This window comes from Galeopterus variegatus, unplaced genomic scaffold, assembly GCF_000696425.1.
Source record: "Galeopterus variegatus unplaced genomic scaffold, G_variegatus-3.0.2 Scaffold1669, whole genome shotgun sequence".
NCBI lineage: Eukaryota > Metazoa > Chordata > Mammalia > Dermoptera > Cynocephalidae > Galeopterus > Galeopterus variegatus.
The window spans coordinates 254,094-273,059 of NW_007727780.1; the positions used below are offsets into that span (position 1 = coordinate 254,094).

General features: G+C 46.6%; 1 pseudogene; it reads right to left on the bottom strand.

Annotated features, from left to right (window-relative positions):
- Positions 1-8,436: 8,436 nt before the first annotated feature.
- On the bottom strand, positions 8,437-9,431 carry LOC103595055 (annotated as a pseudogene).
- Positions 9,432-18,966: the final 9,535 nt, after the last annotated feature.

An 18,966-nucleotide genomic window follows, 5' to 3' on the forward strand; every position in this document is an offset into this window, starting at 1 on the left:
CCTAAAACCTTGGAATCTCCAAATTAATAAATGTCTTTTTGTATACTAATGAGATGACTGATGGCTGCCTCCCCGAGGTGGCTTTAGGGTGGGGGCTGGTCACTAGAAAGACCAAACCATGATTAGATGACTGATACTTTCAGCCCCACCCCCCAACCTCCAAGGAAGGGGCTGAAGGTTAAATTGATCACCAATGGCCAATGATTTCATCAATCATGCCTACATAATGAGACCGCCATGAAAACACAGAAGGACTGGATTCAGAGAGCTTCAGAATAGCTAAGCACACGGAGGCTCCTGTAGGGTGGCACGCCTGGGAACGGCATGGAAACGCCACACCCTTTCCCCCATACCTTGCCCTATGCATCTCTTCATCTGTATCTTTTGTAATATCTTTATAATAAACCAAACATGTTAGGTGTTTCCCTGAGTTCACACGAGCAAATTAATCAAACTCAAGGAGGGGGGCATGTGAGGCAAGCTGCCACCACCAGCCTGGGGCCTGAAGTATGGAGCCAGGGGAAGCCAAACCCAGCTGCAACCAGGTAAAGAGCACACCAAAAACACCATTTTCATGTGGGTAGTCGACCATAGCCACTGCAATTGCCATGGCTACAAAAGCAGCTAGTCTCTATAGCAGCAGTCCCAGCCACTGTGCAAATGGCACGCCAGACTCTAAACTGCATTGACACAAGGAGAGGCATCAGTGGAGACAAAAAAAAAAAAAAAAAAAAGGTCCTCTCTCTCCACAAAGCACACTCTAGAGTGAGAAATGCCCTCACCCACCCAATGCCAAACGATGGACACGGAGACACGAGGTACAGTGAAGCAAGACTTTAATGGCAGTCTTGCAAGATTGGGTGTCTGTTGAGCAGGCATGCCGAAAGTGGTTATATTGAACAATTTCTTCCCTATTCACTAGTACACAAATCCCTCCCCCAGTTCCTCATTGGCTGAGTACTATGGGGTGTACAATATTCCCGAACGTCACCTGAGTTTTATTACTTCCTTATAGGGCATTTATTGTCCCCTTCCCTCTGGCAGAAAGGGATGGGCTCAGGACAAGCCTGTGAAAAAGGCCCACAGAAGTCCTGAGGAGGAAGAAGAACCAGGCAGTAAAAGGAACAAGGTGGCCAGCCACCATCGTGGGAAGTCACCCTCGGGAAAGTGCACTTTCAGGGGTCATCACACCATGAGGTAGTCAAGTGACCCTTGTTGAGCTATTCTTGAAATTGAGTCACTTAGGTTATTTTCCCACAGTTTATTGACAGAGAGATTTTGGAGCCTAGAGTTTTCTGAAAGAGAGACTGCGGTGGGTCATATTTAGAGGGACCAAGGGACACTGGGGAGCCAGGGAGCAAAAGAGCAAAGGACATGAAGCAGGGCATAGTACATTGACTGGCAATTCTTCCTGAAGCCTTAGGAAGGAATCTATCCCCCTGGCTAGCTCAGGGAAGCTCTGGATGAAATGTTTGAGGAGAGAAAAACCTGCCTCTGGGATTCACTTATTCTATTCACTTAACAGATATGTATTGAGCCCCTACTAGGTATCAGGCCCCGTGCTCAGGCCATGGGGAATGTGGAGGGAAGATGTGTATCTTGGATTAGCTAAAGATAGGACACAAACAGACTCATAAGCAAAGGGAACCAGCCGTGCAGGACAGTGAAGGTGGGAGTCCATCGAGGGTCGACTGGCATACCAACTCCAAACAAACTCTTTATCAGCCAAGGGTCATAATGTTTAACATGAACTGAGCAGGGCTCTGGCTCTCTTCCTGGCCTCTGGACTGAGAAAGACCCATGAAAAGTCAAATAAGCCTCAGGACAGAAAACAAGACAAGCAGCTTGACTGAGACCTATGAGAAAGGCACAGAGTGATGACAACTCGGACATGGTTAGGCCTCCCTTCAGGCTCAGGTAATAATCCCTCTGAACAACAGAGCCTTGGTGAGCAGAAACAGCTCGGCCCAGGCTCTGCAACAGAGAGGGAAGGACGTGAAAGCCAGGCATGGGGGCTCTGCCGCACGCGCACTCAGCCACCTCTCCAGACTCTCACTGGACAACTAGGCCCTGACAACTAAGCCGAAGTACTGACCACAGACTGGAGATTTAAATAAGACTTTGTCATTTTATTTATTTATTTTATTATTATTTTTTTTTAATTTATTTTTTTTCCTTTTTTTTTTTTGTCTTTTTCCGTGTCCGGCAACGGATCACAACCCTCTGTGTTAACAAAAAAAGAGGGAGCATGTGAACCCCAATTTATAGCCAGGTAGTCAGAAGCACAGGTAAAACAGCTTGGGACTTGCAATTAGCATCAGAAGTGAAAGGCAGTCTTGTGGGACTTCATCTTCAACCTGTGGGATCTGATGTTATTTCCAGGTGGATAGTGTCATCGAATTGAATTAGAGGACACCCAGCTGGTATCTGCTGCTTGAGGATTGCTTGCTTGGGGTGGGGGGCCCACACACATCAGATGTGTTGTGTGACTGTTGTGACAGTGTTGGGAAAATATAGGAAAATGGTCAGGGCCCCTCAGATGTTCAGAATCTTGCAGAGCATGTGCTGTAAATATCCGCACGTGTTCCTTGTTACTACTTAATGTAATTGCGTATGGGCACCCAGGTGTCCTGGGTTAGGGACTTGACTATAAAGGACTAACAGCTCTAATCCACGATGCTTCTCAGAACTCTCAGAGAAGCTGCTAGGATGGCTGTTCCTAGCTCTGAATAAAGCCTATTAATTTTTTTTTTACCCCCGGCTCCTAGGACCTTTTTCCTATTACCTAGTTCGTAGACCTGCATGTGGAGGGTTTGTGACCCAGTCTGTGCCACAGGCTCGAGGGGTCTGTGAGCCCTAGCTCTAGGCCTACAGACAGTATAGTAGGAAGAAACTAAGTTTGCCATTTCTGTATTCTCAGAGGTATCTAGCACTTGTAGTAGATTCGGATAGATAGCCCCAGGGCTTTCCAGGCAATTTGACGGTATTTTCCTTTTTCTTTCATCCTCCCATTCTCCAAAAGGACTAACTCATATTTCTTCATCTTTCAACCTCACTTTCTGGTAATGACCTACTTATTGCACTAGCACCGTTACAGTGTTGGGAAAATATAGGAAAATTGTCAGGGCCCCTCAGATGTGCAGAATCTTGCCAAGCATTTGACGTAAGTATGCACGTGCACCCAGGTGTTCCTTGGTTATTGTCTAATGTAGTTGTGCGTCTGCATCCAGGCATCCTGGGTTATGGACTTCAGTATAAAGGATGAGTGGCTCTGATCCACAGCGCCCCCCACCCCCAGGATGCCCCTGGGGGGGCTATGGGGAGGCCGCTACTGCTGCTACTGCCAGTGCCCTTGGGATGCCCTGAAAGGCTGCTGCTGCCCCCGCTGCTATTGTTGAGGACTGAGCTCATGCCGTCTGCCAGTGGCTCCCGGGATTTTTGCCAATTACCTAGCATGGACTGTTGGGCCCATTTTTAGGAGCAAACATTATCTGTGAGCCACATGGTGCCCGCGGGAAGTAGGGGAGGCGTAACCCAAGATAGCTCCAAAAGGTTTTTACTGGTCCTCCAGTATTTCCGCACTCGTGAACCTGCGTGACCGCTATGCTCAACATGTTAGTACAAAATGCATGCCCGCGTGATCCTTTGATTGGTTAGTTCTTGGAAAGCCCCTACTTGCTTGCTTATATAAATTGCAGTGTAACAGCAATAAAGTGGAACTGCCCTGACAGAACCCCTGCTGCATCTGAGTGTCTCTTTCACGGGACTGGGTTGGCGGGCAGCAGGCTCACTTTTCCCCTAGATCCCTCGGTCCCAACCCCGGGGGTAATCCTGTCGGCTCCTTCTCCTCTGGGTCTGCGGGAGCACCCCAGGCGTGCCCCTGCAATGGGCCTGTGTGTGAGGGGTCTGGTGACCCACTCTGTACAATGGGCTCTATGGGTCTGTGAGCCCTAGCCCCGTTGTTAGTCATGTAGCTTTACAATTGGCATAGTCGTGGCAGGATTCTGGGTAGATAGAAGAGTCTGACAATTTGAAGTCATTGCAGGATTACGGGCAGGAAAAAGAGCCCGGCAATTGGCATCGTGAGTCGGATGCCAAGCAGGTAAAGAAGCAGAAAGCCCCTTGGGAGGGGGAGGAAATGTGGCTACCCTTGGGTGTGTAGTGCCCCGTGGCTGCTTTCCTGTTGACCGGGGTCTGGCTGTTGCTCTCTGTACTGTGAGCCAACATGGACTGGAAACCCCATGAAGCAGCACAGTTTCGAGACTTGCAGCAGAAAGCAGACAGGTTGGAAGTACGGGTACATGGCCTGGAGGCTGAAGTACTCCTGCTTCCAACACTAAAGACGTATGAGGAACCCAGTGGAGAGTGGTTATCTCCCCAGAGGGGAGATTGTGCATCTCCTGACATGACCTGCTCATCAGAAAGTGAAGCATGAGCAGCCTATGGGACTGGGTGGACTGGTAGGCAACCCACAGGTGACCCAATTCACTACCTATGTCCTATCTGCCCAGATCAAATTGGGCTTAGGGAAACAATAAAGTGGCAGAAACAGGGAGAGCCCCTGGCTGCTGCAGCTATGGGACCTAGAGGTGGATGGTGTAACCTGCTCTGGAGACAATGGAGTAAGTGCATGTCACATTTGTCTGAAGGCAAATGGCTCACCGGGTGCCACTTAAATCTGAGGTGGATGGTGTAATGTGCTCTGGGGAAGATGTGGTAAACACTTGTCGCGTTTGTCCAAAGGCAGATGGCTTGGAGGGTGCCACTTAAACCAATGGCTCAGTGGGTGCCATATAAAGCCAAGAAAGCAGAAGGCTTGACGGGTGCCGTATAAACCTAAGAAGAGTGCCACATGCAGATGGGCGGATGACCCGAGGATGGGCGCCCCTGCAGAATTTCTAGTATGTTTTCACCTGGTGAAAGGGTAGAAAAGTTAGTCTCCATTACTATGCACCTGTCTCTGTGGCAGCAGTAATAGAATAGCTGCAGATATGCACAGGGGCAGGACAGCCATTCCTTGATGCACTGGGCGAAGGCTAGAGAACTGCCCAAGACTCTGAGTGAATAGCCGGTGTATGCAGAGCTGATTCAAGGGATTCAAGTGATTCAAGAGCGGGGGATGGGGCAGCTAGATGCTAATAGCCAAGACAACGGGAAAAGGCCCTGAGAGGATTTCAGAAGTTTGGGAGAGTGCCCCTCCCATCACAGAGGCCCAGGAGAACTGAGTTTCTCCAGAGGACAGACCTGGGGCGCCACTGACCTCGGGAAACTGCTCTCTGCATCCCAGCCGCTCTGGCTGGAGCAGCCCTGTCTCGGGCGGCCCCAAGTGTGATTCATGCAGTAGCTCTGGAAAGCAAAAGCTGAAAACCTTGGTGGTGTTCATGCTGTGTTAAGTTTGCAGGCTAGCAGAACGTGAGAGCAGGGGAGGCGTGGCAGCCTCCACCCGGATTTTGGAAGATGTATGAAAAAGCCGGGGGACTCAGAGACCTGCTGCAGGGGTGGAGCCGCTGCGGGGGTCCTCTACTAGAGCAACGTGGAGTAGAAAAGTGGGCTCAGAGCCCCCACTGGGGAAATGTCTAGTGAAGCCAAAGCGGCAGGACTGCTGCCAGGAGCCCAGAACTGTGCAGCTGCTGGCAACGTGCAGCACTGGCCTGGAAAAGCGGCAGGCACCAGGGCAGCTCAAAGGGCTGCATGGGCTGCACCTGGCAGAGCTGTAGGAACAAGGCTGCCCAATGCTTTGGGTGGTCCAGATGCCCCAGTGTGCTTAATGTTTGCCCCGCTGGGTTTCAGATTTGTTTGGGGCCTGTTGTTTTTCCTTTCCTGGTCTATTCCTCCTTTCTGGAATGGGAATGTGTACCCAATGTCTGTCCCACTATATCTTGGAAGTAGATAAACTTGGTTTTGACTTTTACAGATTCACAGCTGAAAGGAGTTTTGCTTTTGGTCTCAGATGAGACTGGACTTTTGAGTTGGTGCTGGAACAAGCTAAAGACTGTTGGGACTGTTGGGATGGAATGTGTAATATGTGAATGCAAGGGTCATTTATCCTTGCTAAGGGAACATTGTGGAAGATTCTGAACATGCAGATTGTACAGTGAGGGACCCTGAAGGGGTGGATTGTTGGGAAAATATAGGACAATGGTCAGGGCCCCTCAGATGTTCAGAATCTTGCAGACCATTTTATGTAAATATGCACATGCACCCAGGTGTTCCTTGGTTATTATCTAATGTAATTGTGCATGTGCACCCAGGTGTCCTGGGTTATGGTCTTAAGTATAAAGGATGAGTGTGAGGGCCGGCCCGTGGCTCACTCGGGAGAGTGCGGTGCTGATAACACCAAGGCCACAGGTTCAGATCCTATGTAGGGAAGGCCGGTTGGCTCACTGGTTGAGCGTGGTGCTGACAACACCAAGCCAAGGGTTGAGATCCCCTTACTGGTCATCTTTTAAAAAAAATAAAAAATAAAGGATGAGTGTGGCTCTGATCCACAGTGTCCCCCACCCCCAGGATGCCCCCGGGCGGGCCATGGGGAGGCTGCTACTGCTGCTGGAGGCTGTTGCTGCTGGGGCCCTCTGAGACCCTCCGAGAGGCCACCCCCACCGCCACCGCCACAGCCAGACCTGTAAGCTGCTGGACCTCAAAGCTGCTGCTGCTGAGGACTGAGCTCATGTCATCTGCCAACAGTTCCTGGGATCTTTCCCTATTACCTAACATGGACCTGTGTGTGAGGGGTCTGGTAACCCAGCCTGGCTTGTGAGGGGCCTAGTGACCCAGTCTGTACAATGAGTTTGAAAGGTGTGAGCCCTAGCCCTGACAATACAAATGGAAACTTAGCATAACAAAAATAATGAAACATTTTGGCTTTAGTTATGACTTGCCTTGACAACTGGCATAGTCGCCTGGCTTTACACATGGTTATGAAATGCTCCATGCCAAAGCTTGGAGACATGGATGTTTGGTAAAATGAACACACTGCAGATGAAGGATAGTTAGCCTCACTAGACACCAAGGGATATCTATAGTTAAATGAACCTACTTACACACTTGCCTTTGCAGGACCAAATCTACCAGCCTACATGCATGCCTGTGTGTCCATTCTCTGTCTTCTTACCTATTAAAACAGAAAACATCTCTGCTCCTGTCCAACTTCTCTACTTAGCCACGGACCCTATTTCTTCTCTCCTCTGTTTGTTTTGCTGCTGCAATTATACTCCATCCCATATAGAGAATTTCTCAGCCCCCAGGTCATTACCATCAGCATACAAACATGCACCGGGAAAGAGCCTATCTTGACCCCCATATCCCTGCGAGCTCTGCTCCACAGCTTTTCCCTTCATATAGCCTCCTACACCCTTCTCTACACAGCTCCGTGCCGACTTCCCAGCCTACTCTACTTTTCTGTTTCTCCCAAGTTACTCCAAACTTGGGGCCATTGCGCTTTGTCCTCTCTCTGCCCAGCAGGTTTTGCTCCAACTTCACAGGACTCACTCATCACTCAGGCCTCTACAGAGAAGCCTCTGCCCAATCAACCTAAAGTAGTCCTCCTAGTCACTCATTGTTTTTTTTTTGTTTTTTTTCTTGTCTTTTGTCTTTTTCCGTGTCCGGCAACGGATCGCAACCCTCAGTGTTGCCCCCGTACCGGACCGGGGACCGGCAACGGGATTGCAACCCTCGGTGCTGCTTCCGCGCCTCGCGCAGGCGGTGAGCGGGAACCGGCCTGTATGTGGGATCCGAACCCTCGGGCAGGAGCGCCGCCGCGCTTCCCAAGCGGCGCACTATCCATTGCGCCACCGGGCCGGCCCCCTAGTCACTCATTGTTAACCTGCTTTCTTTTCTTCGTGCATTTTATTCCTACTGGAAATTATCTTGTTTGCTTAATTATCTCCCCTTACTAGGCCTAAACTGTAAGCTTCCTGAGAGAAAAGATATTGTTGGTCTTTCCCATCCCTGTATCCTTGGAACCTAGAACCGTGTCTGAGCTGATAGGTATTCAATATATGCAAAGGTACTTTAAAAAGTCCATGGAAAAGTAGAACTAAAAGATAATATGAATCTATGAACTTTTTATTTTCTGAACAGAATGGGCCAACTCAGTCACAGTAACTGCTGATCTCTAGCAGGGCAACCCACAGACACAGCACTGATTTTTTTTTTTCCTACATAATCAGGGGTGAAAAATATACAGCTTGTTTCTGAATCAAACCCACAATTTCCACAGTTTAAAATGTTTCACTGCTAATATGGTCCTGGTAGAAATTATGCAGTTTTCCTTAAAAAAAATTTTTTTTAAATTTCTTAAGACACGGGCTGGCCCGTGGCTCACTCGGGAGAGTGCGGTGCTGATAACACCAAGGCCCCGGGTTCGGATCCCATATAGGGATGGCCGGTTGGCTTGCTGGCTGAGCGTGGTGCTGACAACACCAAGCCAAGGGTTGAGATCCCCTTACCGGTCATCTTTTAGAAAAAAAAAATTTCTTAAGACACTAAATCATCAATCTGGCATGTAGCTTCTGAGCACAAAGCAGCTCAGTTCACTTTAAAATAAAAGAAATTCCTATCATCTGTTTCAGTAGAGCGTGAAAGGAGAGTAGTGTGGGGAACCCCTGCTTTGGTATGGACAGTCACTGCCCCTTGACCCAGACCGAGATCCTCACTATCTGCTGGTGTTTCTCTCAAAGTCGGATGTAGGAAGTCTCACCCTCATGAGAGCAAAATTTGGTGTCATCGTTTATGCAGGGCATATGCCATGTCTTCTTTTCCCATTCCATCCTTCTGCACATCTGCGTAACAGACGTCCCTAGGTTCTCGCGTGTGATCCTTCAGGTCCAGCCAGCTCTACCTGATGGAGGACGTCCCGAAACAAGAACTCGGACATCAGATCTTCTTGTCAGAGGTCCATTCCTCTCACCACCGGGCCACCCACTCCTACCTCCATAAATCCCGGGGACTCCATACGAAGCCGACACTGGCCACAATCATAACCATTCCTTCCATAAATTGCATCCTCAGCATCTCGGGGGTCCTCAAAGCGTACGAAGGCGAAGGTCACTAGGCCATGCGGGGTCTTGAGCTCGATCCTCGCAGATGCAGCGGTACTTGCAGAACAGGTCCTCCAGGTCCTTCCCGCTCACCTTGGTCGGAAGCGTAGACCAGCCCGTCGCCCTAGCCGCACCCCCCACCACAGCCCGGGCTCCCTGCAGCATCCCCAAGGGCTCAGGGGCGCCCAGCAGCGCTGGATTGTGGCAACGCGAGGCGGAAGCAAAGGGCCCATGAGCTTTTTGAAGTAGCCTCGTAATTATCCAACTAAGTAAAGCCATGTAGAACGTGGCTGAGACATAGGTGGAGAAAATAGCAACTAACTGCAGGGAGTTTAGAGGAGTTTTGACAGCGGAGAGCATGGCTGAGTGAAGTCCTGAAGGACCAGAAATCATCACGTGGAGAAGAGGGAAAGGACATTCTAAACAGAGGGCCTGCTCTCCTCGAGACACGCGACAGTGGGATGGCCGGTTGCTCAGCTAGTTAGAGTGCGATGTTATAACACCTAACATTGAGGGTTCAGATCCCCCTACCGGTCACCTGAAAATTTAAAAAAAAAAAAAAAAAAAAAAATACACTGACTGGTTGGTTTCAGGCTCCGTTAGAAATTAACTGTGGCTGACTTGAGGAAGGGCAGGTAGGATGCGAAATTTTCCCGTATATTCACTGAACCCCTGACAACAAAGAAAACTAGAAATACTGTATTGATGGAACATGCCTAACACCAACCCAACCCTCCAATTCCCCTACGGTAAAAGCCAACGTATAGTTGAGCTTCCACGGACGCATGGGGAAACAAACTCAGAACTGAAAGCCAGAGTTGTCAAGTTCAAAGTGCTGCTGCAGCAACCTTGAATGGTGCCAGAGAGGTGGTATCAGGTCTGACTGGCTAGAGGCTTCGGTTTATCCTCCAGGTGGTCTTGAGGCTGGGCATGCAGTAAAGTGGCACTGAGCTCTCCTGCAGAAAGCTGGGAGCAGGGCTCTGCTCACAGATCCAGGGAGACAAGGATACATATCACTATCCATGGTTCTGAGTGGGAAAAAAAAATCTCCCCTCAGAAATCAAAATTTGAAACTTGTGCTACCTGTTGTTTTAAATTTAAACTTACAGGGCTGGCCCGGTGGCGCACTGCTACAGTGCACCGCTTGGGAAGCGCGGCGGTGCTCCCGCCGAGGGTTCAGATCCCACATACAACCAGTTCCCGCTCACTGGCTGAGCGAGGGGCGGGCGCAGCGCCGAGGGTTGCGATCCCGTTGCCGGTCCCGGTCTGGTACGGGCGCGACACTGAAGGTTCCAGTCCGTTGCCGGACACGAAAAAAGACAAAAAAAAAATTAAACTTACAGTTAAGAGTGCAGCCCTGTAATACCAAGGTCAAGGGTTTGGATCCCCGTACCGGCCAGTCTCCAAAAGAATAAAATTTTTTAAATTTATAGTGCCAATGTTGTGTGGGAATCCCTAAGATGAGAAATTATTTTAAGAAATATTTCTAGGCTATTGATGCTACAGGTCTAGGAGAAGTGCAAACTCCTCTGTAGAAACATTTTGACAACCCAAGCTGTGCACAGTTTCACGGTGAAAGCAATCCCCACTAAAGATCAAAATAATTACAAAACAAACAATGAACATAAAAGAACTTGAGGTAACCAAACCATATAAAATATATATAAAATAAGTATATTTAAAATTATAAAAGAAGGAACAGAAATCTTGATGAAAGAATGACACACACACACACACACACGAACAGGGCTAGCTGGTTAGCTTGGTTAGAGTGTGGTGTTATAACACAAAAGTTAAGGGTTCAGATCCCCTTACCAGCCAGCTGCCCCCCCCAAAGGAACAGAATGACTTGGAAAAAACTAAATTGAATATCACAAAATAGACAATGATAGTTAATAAAATTGAAAACTCAATGGATAGGGCTGGGTTGTGCAGGAAAAGGAAAGAACAGGGGGTGTGACTGCTAATTGGTACAAAGTTTCTTTTGGGGATGATGGAAAATTCTAAACTTAGATTGTTGTGATGGTTGCACAACTCTGTAAATTAATATTAAAGACCATTAATTTGTACACCTCAAATGAGTGAACTTTGAGGTACATAAATTATATTTCAATAAAGCTGCTAATCAAACCTCAGTGGATACATTAAAGAGCAGATTAGGGGCCGGCCCGTGGCTCACTCGGTAGAGTGCGGTGCTGATAACACCAAGGCTGCGGGTTCGGATCCCATAAAGGGATGGCCGGTTTGCTCACTGGCTGAGCATGGTGCTGACAACACCAAGCCAAGGGTTGAGATCCCCTTACCGGTCATCTGTTAGAAAAAGAAAAAAGAGATTAGGCACGACTAAAGAGATAATAATGATTGAAAAAACGGATTCAAAGAAATCACTCAAAATACAGCACCAAAAAATAAAAAGATGTAAATTATGAAAGAGAGGCTGAGATATGGCGGAAAGAATAAGAAAGTCAAATCCAGATCTAATAAAAGTCAAGAAGGAGACAAGAGGGAGAATGGAAAATCTGCAGTTCAAGTGACAAAGACTAATAACTGTCCCAAGTCACAAAGACATGAATCCACAGATGGAAGAAGTGTAGTAACTCTCAAGTAGGATTTTTAAAAAATGAATCCATACCTAGATACTTTACAGTGAAATAGTAAAACAAAAATCATAAAAGCAACTACAAACAACAGATTACAGAGGAAGAATAGTAAGACTGTCAGATTTCTTATCAGCAACAGGTCACAACACAATAGAATAACAGTATTTTCAAATACTCTGGAAAGTTAATGTCTAGGTAGATTATGGAATTCCTACAACTACTGTTCAGAATGAGGTTGAAAGGCACATTTGGTCAAGAAAGACTGAGAGGGCTGGCTGGTTAGTTCAGTTAGTTACAGCATGGTGTTATAGCACCAAGGTCAGGGTTCAGACCCTCCCACCTCTATGCCAAAAAACAAAAGAAAGGCTGAGAATGTTTACCCTGGTGTTCTTATTCAAAGAACTAACAAATAAGGAGCTTTGTGAAAAAGAAAAGCGAACCCAGGAGGAAGCAGGAGGGATAGAGAGAGCAACAATGAGCAGTAAGTTGATGAATATGTGGGTAAAGATAAGTATTGACTGTAAAACCAGTGTGTGTGTGTGTGTGTGTGTATGTGTGTGTGTGAGAGAGAGAGAGAGAGAGAGAGAGACGGGGGGGGGAGTGGGGATGATTAGAATTAAAGCATTCTATTGTCCTTGTAGTATTTAGGAAGGTAAAAACACTTTATTAATAAATTATGACTATTAAAAAATGTAAGGGTAGCTGCTAAAAGAACATAAGAAGGCACAACTTTCAAAATAGTACAAGGAAGATGAATGCAAGGGAATAAACAACATTTACTCCACTGGAAGGCTGGAAAAGGAAAACAGTTAACATAGAAAAAGCATGGAAACAGGAAGTAGGTTTTTTTTTTTCTTATCTTGCCCTACTGAGGCTTTAAACTCTGGAAGAGCTGGCATTGTATCTTGTTTCTGTATCCCCATGTGTCTAAGACAGCAACTGACATGAACTTGCTCATTATATGGCAATATGGGGTACTCTTTTTTACATTTTTTTATAAGCAAAAAATCACTTCCTTCTGGGTGGGCCAGTTGGCTCAACTGGTTAGTGCTTAGCCTTTTGACAGCAAGGTCAAAGGTTCTGATCCTCATACCGCCAACAGACAAAAAAAACAACAAAAAGTGGACTCATTCTATATACCTTTTTAACTAATAAGATTGAACATTTCCCTGTTAATTTGGTAATAATTGGGTTTACAGCCATTTTAAAAATTTGGGTCTTGGGGCCGGCCCGTGGCTCACTCGGGAGAGTGCGGTGCTGATAACACCAAGGCCACAGGTTCGGATCCCATATTGGGATGGCCGGTTTGCTCACTGGGTGAGTGTGGTGCTGACAACACCAAGTCAAGGGTTAAGATCCCCTTACCGGTCATTTAAAAAAAAAAAAAAAAAAATTTGGGTCTTGATATTTTAAAATTTATTTTAAAAATAAACATCTTCACTCTTGCCTGTCTTTTCTGCTATTACTCTTATCAGTCTCTTGAATTATCTTTTTAAAAGTTAGTGATTTTATTAAAGTTTTAAATTTCCACATCAAGCCTTTCCATCTTTTATTTCTTCTACAATGCTAAGTTTATTTATTTATTTATTGTCTTTTTTGTGACCAGTAAGGGGATCGCAACCCTTGGCTTGGTGTCGCCCGCACTGCGCTCAGCCAGTGAGTGCACCGGCCATTCCTATAGAGGATCCAAACCTGCGGTGCGAGCGTCGCGGCGGGAGCGTCGCAGCGCTCCCAGCGCCGCACTCTCCCGAGTGCGCCACGGGGTCGGCCCTGCAATGCTAAGTTTATAAAGTACTGTTTTTCAAATATCTCATAACTTGCAGTTGCCTTTGAATATGAAGAAGTGTTAAATTCTGTATTAATAAGGAGAATGCATTTAAGACATACATAGCCACAGGCTGGTTTTTATATTCCTCAGGAGACAAAGGTTGGTCTGAATTTACAAGGACATAAGTCTGTGAATCTGGAAATATTCCTGTGTCTGGTCCTCATTTATTAGAATTATAAAATATGAATACTGGAAGTCTTTATTTATTTATTTATTTTTTTTGTCTTTTGTCTTTTTCCGTGTCCGGCAACGGATCGCAACCCTCAGTGTCGCCCCCGCACCGGACCGGGGACCGGCAACGGGATTGCAACCCTCGGTGTCGCCCCCGTGCCTCGCTCAGCCAGCGAGCGGGAACCGGTCTGTATGTGGGATCCGAACCCTCGGGCAGGAGCGCCGCCGCGCTTCCCAAGTGGCGCACTTATCCAGTGCGCCACCGGGCCGGCCCCAATACTGGAAGTCTTAAAAGGTGAAACATCCTGGTTTTGCTTTGTAAATTCAACATATGAGTTATTGGCCTACTGAAAAGGTAAAATTAACTAGGAAAGAGGTTCTCACCAAAAGTTTAACTATTTCCAAATGTTTCCTTAAAATAGCTTTAAAGAACATCAGTGATAAAAAAGCAGACCTTTTTTTTTGGAGGCTGGCCATACGGGGGATCCAAACCCTTGACCTTGGTGTTACCAGCATGAAGCAGACTTTTAAAAATAGAACTTATGGGCTGGCCGGTGGCGCACTGCTACAGTGCGCCGCTTGGGAGTGTGGCGGCGCTCCTGCCGAGGGTTTGGATCCCACATACAGACCGGTTCCCGCTCACTGGCTGAGCGAGGTGCGGGTGCAGCACTGAGGGTTGCGATTCCGTTGCCGGTCCCGGTCCAGTACGGGCGCGACACTGAGGGTTGCGATCCATTGCCGGACACGAAAAAAGACAAAAAGGAAAAAAAATAAAATAAAAAAAATAAAAATAGAACTTATGTTATACAGAAAAACAGGACTCAGTAATTTATAGAAAGTGTCATACATTCTTTGGACTTCAGAATTTGGAGAACCTGGGCCGGCCCGTGGCTCACTTGGGAGAGTGTCAAGTCAAGGGTTAAGATTCCCTTACCAGTCATCTTTAAAAATAAAAAAAGAATTTGGAGAACCAAAAAATTTTGGTTCTCAGTGGCCTGCAGGACATTGTGTTGGGAGCTGACAGCTGTACTGTTCAATACAGTAGCCATTAGCCACATGTAATTATTAAAATTTTAAACAAATTAACTAAAATTTAAAATCCAATTTCTTAGTCACACTAGCCTCAAGTGCTCAATAGTTACATGTAGCTAGTGGCTACCACATTGGACAGTGCAGATACGAAATATTCCCATCTCACAGAAAGTTCTGTTGGACAGCTTTTGCCTTACAAATCTTCATTTCAGTACATTCTTGCTTCTCCCTGTAGCTCCACAATGACCCTTCTCAAAATGGGGGCTGTGTATTTACTCAATAAACATTTACTAGTAAGTACCTACTAAGTGCCACACAAAGGGAAACGAGGCACACAGCTGAAGTTTTGTTTTGTTTTAAAAGATGACCGGTAAGGGGATCTTAATCCTTGACTTGCTGTTGTCAGCACCACGCTCTTCAAGTGAGCCAACCAGCCATCCCTATATAGGGATCCAAACCCGTGGCTTTGGTGTTTTCAGTACCACACTCCCCCAAGTGAGCCACGGCCGGCCCTAGACACAGCTGAAGTTTGAACACTGCTTCAGGTCTGGTGCAGCACAGCAGCCCTGCCTTCACTCTGCTGTTACTCTTTGCCCATTCTCCCCATCTAATGCCAAACTGCCCTCCTGCTGATGGAAGAAGACAGGATCCACATGTAGGTACATTTTTTTTTTTGAGCTGGCTAGTAAGCACATCTGAACTCACGACCTTGGTGTTATAAGGCTGCACTCTAACTAACTGAGCTAACCAGCCAGCCCAAGACACGATTATTGATCACTCTACTTAGGACCTGCAATCTGTCTAGGCATATTTTCCATCCAGGGGTTGCATATGGGTATTTTTGTCCAGTCAGAGCTCCTTACAGAAACTTAAGAGCTGTAACCACATATATTTCTTCAATATTTTTCATTGCAATTGTCAGTCTAAATCGTTAATGACAATTGCTTTTGTCTAACACTAAACTGTATCAACACTAGGACTGGCCCTTTACCCAGAATTCTCCTCAGGGGAAATGTGACAATGAAATGGATATTAAATAACAGGAAATTCTTTTTTTTTTTTTTTTTAAAGGTGACTGGTAAGGGGATCTTAACCCTTGACTTGGTATTGTCAGCACCACGCTCTCCCATGAGAGCTAACTGGCCATCCCTATACAGGGATCCGAACCCGTGGCCTTGGTGTTACCAGCACCACACTCTCCCAAGTGAGCCACAGGCTGGCCCAATAACAGGAAATTCTTACCAATGTTCCTAAGGGCAATCAGTGCTAGTTACAGAGGAAAGTGTATTTCAAGTCATACTCAAGTATTTCAGAACGAAGTGTCATGCTGTCTGCTTTCAAATGCTTCCTAGCAACAAATATAATACAGATATAGCAAATATTACAAATGTTATCTCTTAAATCTAGGTGGTAAACACGTAGGTGATCAATGTACTAGTCTTTTAACTTTTCTGTTTAAAATTTTTCATAACAGGGCCGGCCCAGTGGCGCACTGGAGAGTGCGCCGCTTGGGAGCGCGGTGGCGCTCCCGCTGAGGGTTCGGATCCCATGTGGAGACCGGTTCCCGCTCACTGGCTGAGTGCGGTGCGGGCGCAACACCGAGGGTTGCGATCCCATTGCCGGTCCCCAGTATGGGCACGACACCGAGGGTTGCGATCCCGTTACCGGTCAGTAAAAAAGACAAAAAGGAAAAATAAATAAATAAAAATTTTCATAACAAAAAGTTGAAAAAATACCTCACACCACTGGTCCATCCTGCAGGTTTTAATGGTTTTTATAAATAAGCTTAAAAAAATTAATAGTATCACTAAGAATAGCTTAGTGATACTCAACCCTTAGGTCTAACACACACCCCAAAATTCGTATATTGAAACTTAGTCACAAATGTGATAGTAAGAAGAGGTAGTGCCTTCAGGAGGTGATTAAGTCAAGAAGGTAGAGCCCTCATGAATGAGATTAAAGCCCTTATAAAACAGACTTCAGAGAGCTGGTTGGCCCACACAGCACTAGTCCAGGGGAAGCAGCAACAAGGCACCATCTTGGAAGCAGACAGCAAGCCCGCAGCAGACACCAACTGTTCCAGGGCCTTGTTCTTGGACTTCCTAGCCTCCAGAATTGTGAGAAATAAATTCCTATTATTTAGTTATTTATTTATTATTTTTGTTTGTTTTTTGTGACCGGTAAGGGGATTGTAACCCTTGGCTTGGTGTCGCCCGCACCGCACTCAGCCAGTGAGGGCACCAGCCATCCCTATATAGGATCCAAACCCGCGGCGGGAGCGCCACTGCGCTCCCAGCACCGCACTCTCCCAAGTGAGCCATGGGGTCAGCCCCCTATTATTTATAAATTACCCAGTCTTAAGATATTTTGTTATAGGAGCAGGAACAGACTAAGACAGTAGAATTTTAAGAAAAGGTTCTTCTGGTTAATTTAGCTTTCTGCTGAAGTGAAGGTTTGACAAAACAACCTCTTTTTGTTTTGTTTCAAAGTATTCCCAAATTGTAGGGCTGGCCCGTGGCTCACTTGGGAGAGTGTGGTGCTGATGACAAGGCCACGGGTTTGGATCCCTATATAGGGATGGCCGGTTAGCTCACCTGGGAGAGCATGGTGCTGACAACACCAAGTCAAGACTCAAACAGGTACGATGAGCCTAACAATCTTTCACAGATGATTAAAGATTTTGCGGGGTCTCCTGCTGACTATTCTTTTTTTTTTTTTTTTCTCCTTTTTGAGACTGGCTGCACTGCGCTCAGCCAGTGAGCACACCGGCCATCCCTATATAGGATCTGAACCCGCGGCGGGAGCGCCGCCGCGCTCCCAGCACTGCACCCTCCCGAGTGCGCCACGGGCTCAGCCCTCCTGCTGACTATTCTGAATAGCAAGATACTGTCCAGGACTGTAAAGATCAATCACTGTCCAGCACAATGGTTGACCAGGCTTTGAATCTATACCACAGCATGTGGTTGCTTTAACAAGTAATTCCTTAGTATGAGTTGCTATTGTTTAAATCTGCTTTTAATGATAATGCTTGATAACTACCATTAGCGCCTAACTATACGCTAGATGCTTTACACTTTCAGGTAGATTGCATAACTCCTGGCACATAGGTGGGCACGCCAGTAAAGATGGTGGCACTATGCTATTTTGCCACCTAGCATGTACCTGCATTGTAACTTAGGGTTGACTTCCAACTCTGTTCTTTGCGTCCCACTGCTTTGTACCAGCTGGCACACATTACCTTCTCTCCTAAAAAACAATTCTGCAGACTTAAGAAGTAAACAATTTGGTTTGTTTTCACAGTCTAAATACCAGTATCAGTAAGCATGCTACCAAATTTTTTTTTTCCCTTTTTTTGTCTTTTCTTGTGACCGGCAATGGATCGCAACCCTCAGTGTCGCGTCCGTACCGGACCAGGACCAGCAACGGGATCGCAACCCTCGGTGTTGCTCCCGCACCTCGCTCAGCCAGTGAGCGGCCAGTCTGTATGTGGGATCCGACCCCTCGGCGGGAGCCCCGCCACACTTCCCAAGCAGCGCACTGTAGCAGTGCGCCACCGGGCCGGCCCCATGCTACCAAATTCTTACACTGCTTTCTGTGAAGCAAGCTGACATCACTTACCTACACTTGCTCATCTGCCTGAGATACTAATAACAGCTAACATTTATTGGGATATACTATATGTCAGACACCTCTTGGCTCTTTATAATAATTTTCTCATTCAATCCTCTGAAAACATCCATGGGGTATATCTGATTATTATCCATATTTTACAATTGAGAACATTAACGAGGCTCAAAGAAGCAAAGTTGACCAGGGATAAAAAGATTATTTCCTCTCAACATTGATCAATACTTGTTACTTACAAACCATGTTATTTCAGAAATTAAAAGAATTTATAAGGGCTGGCCTGTGGCTCACTCGGGAGAGTGTGGTGCTGGTAACACCAAGGCCACGGGTTTGGATCCCTACATAGGGATGGCCGGTTAGTTCACTTGTGAGAGCATGGTGATAACATCACCAAGTCAAGGGTTAAGATCCCCTTACCGGTCATCTTTTAAAAAAATAAATAAATAAAAAATAAAAGAATTTAGGGCCGGCCCCGTGGCTCACTCGGGAGAGTGTGGCGCTGGTGGCGCTGAGGCCGTGGGTTCGGATCCTGTGTAGGGATGGCCGGTTTGCTCACTTGCTGGGCATGGTGCGGACAACACCAAGCCAGGGGTTACAATCCCCTTACCGGTCAAAAAAAAAAAAAAAAAAAAAAAAATTTATAAAAAAAAATACTTTTTTTTTCCCTTAG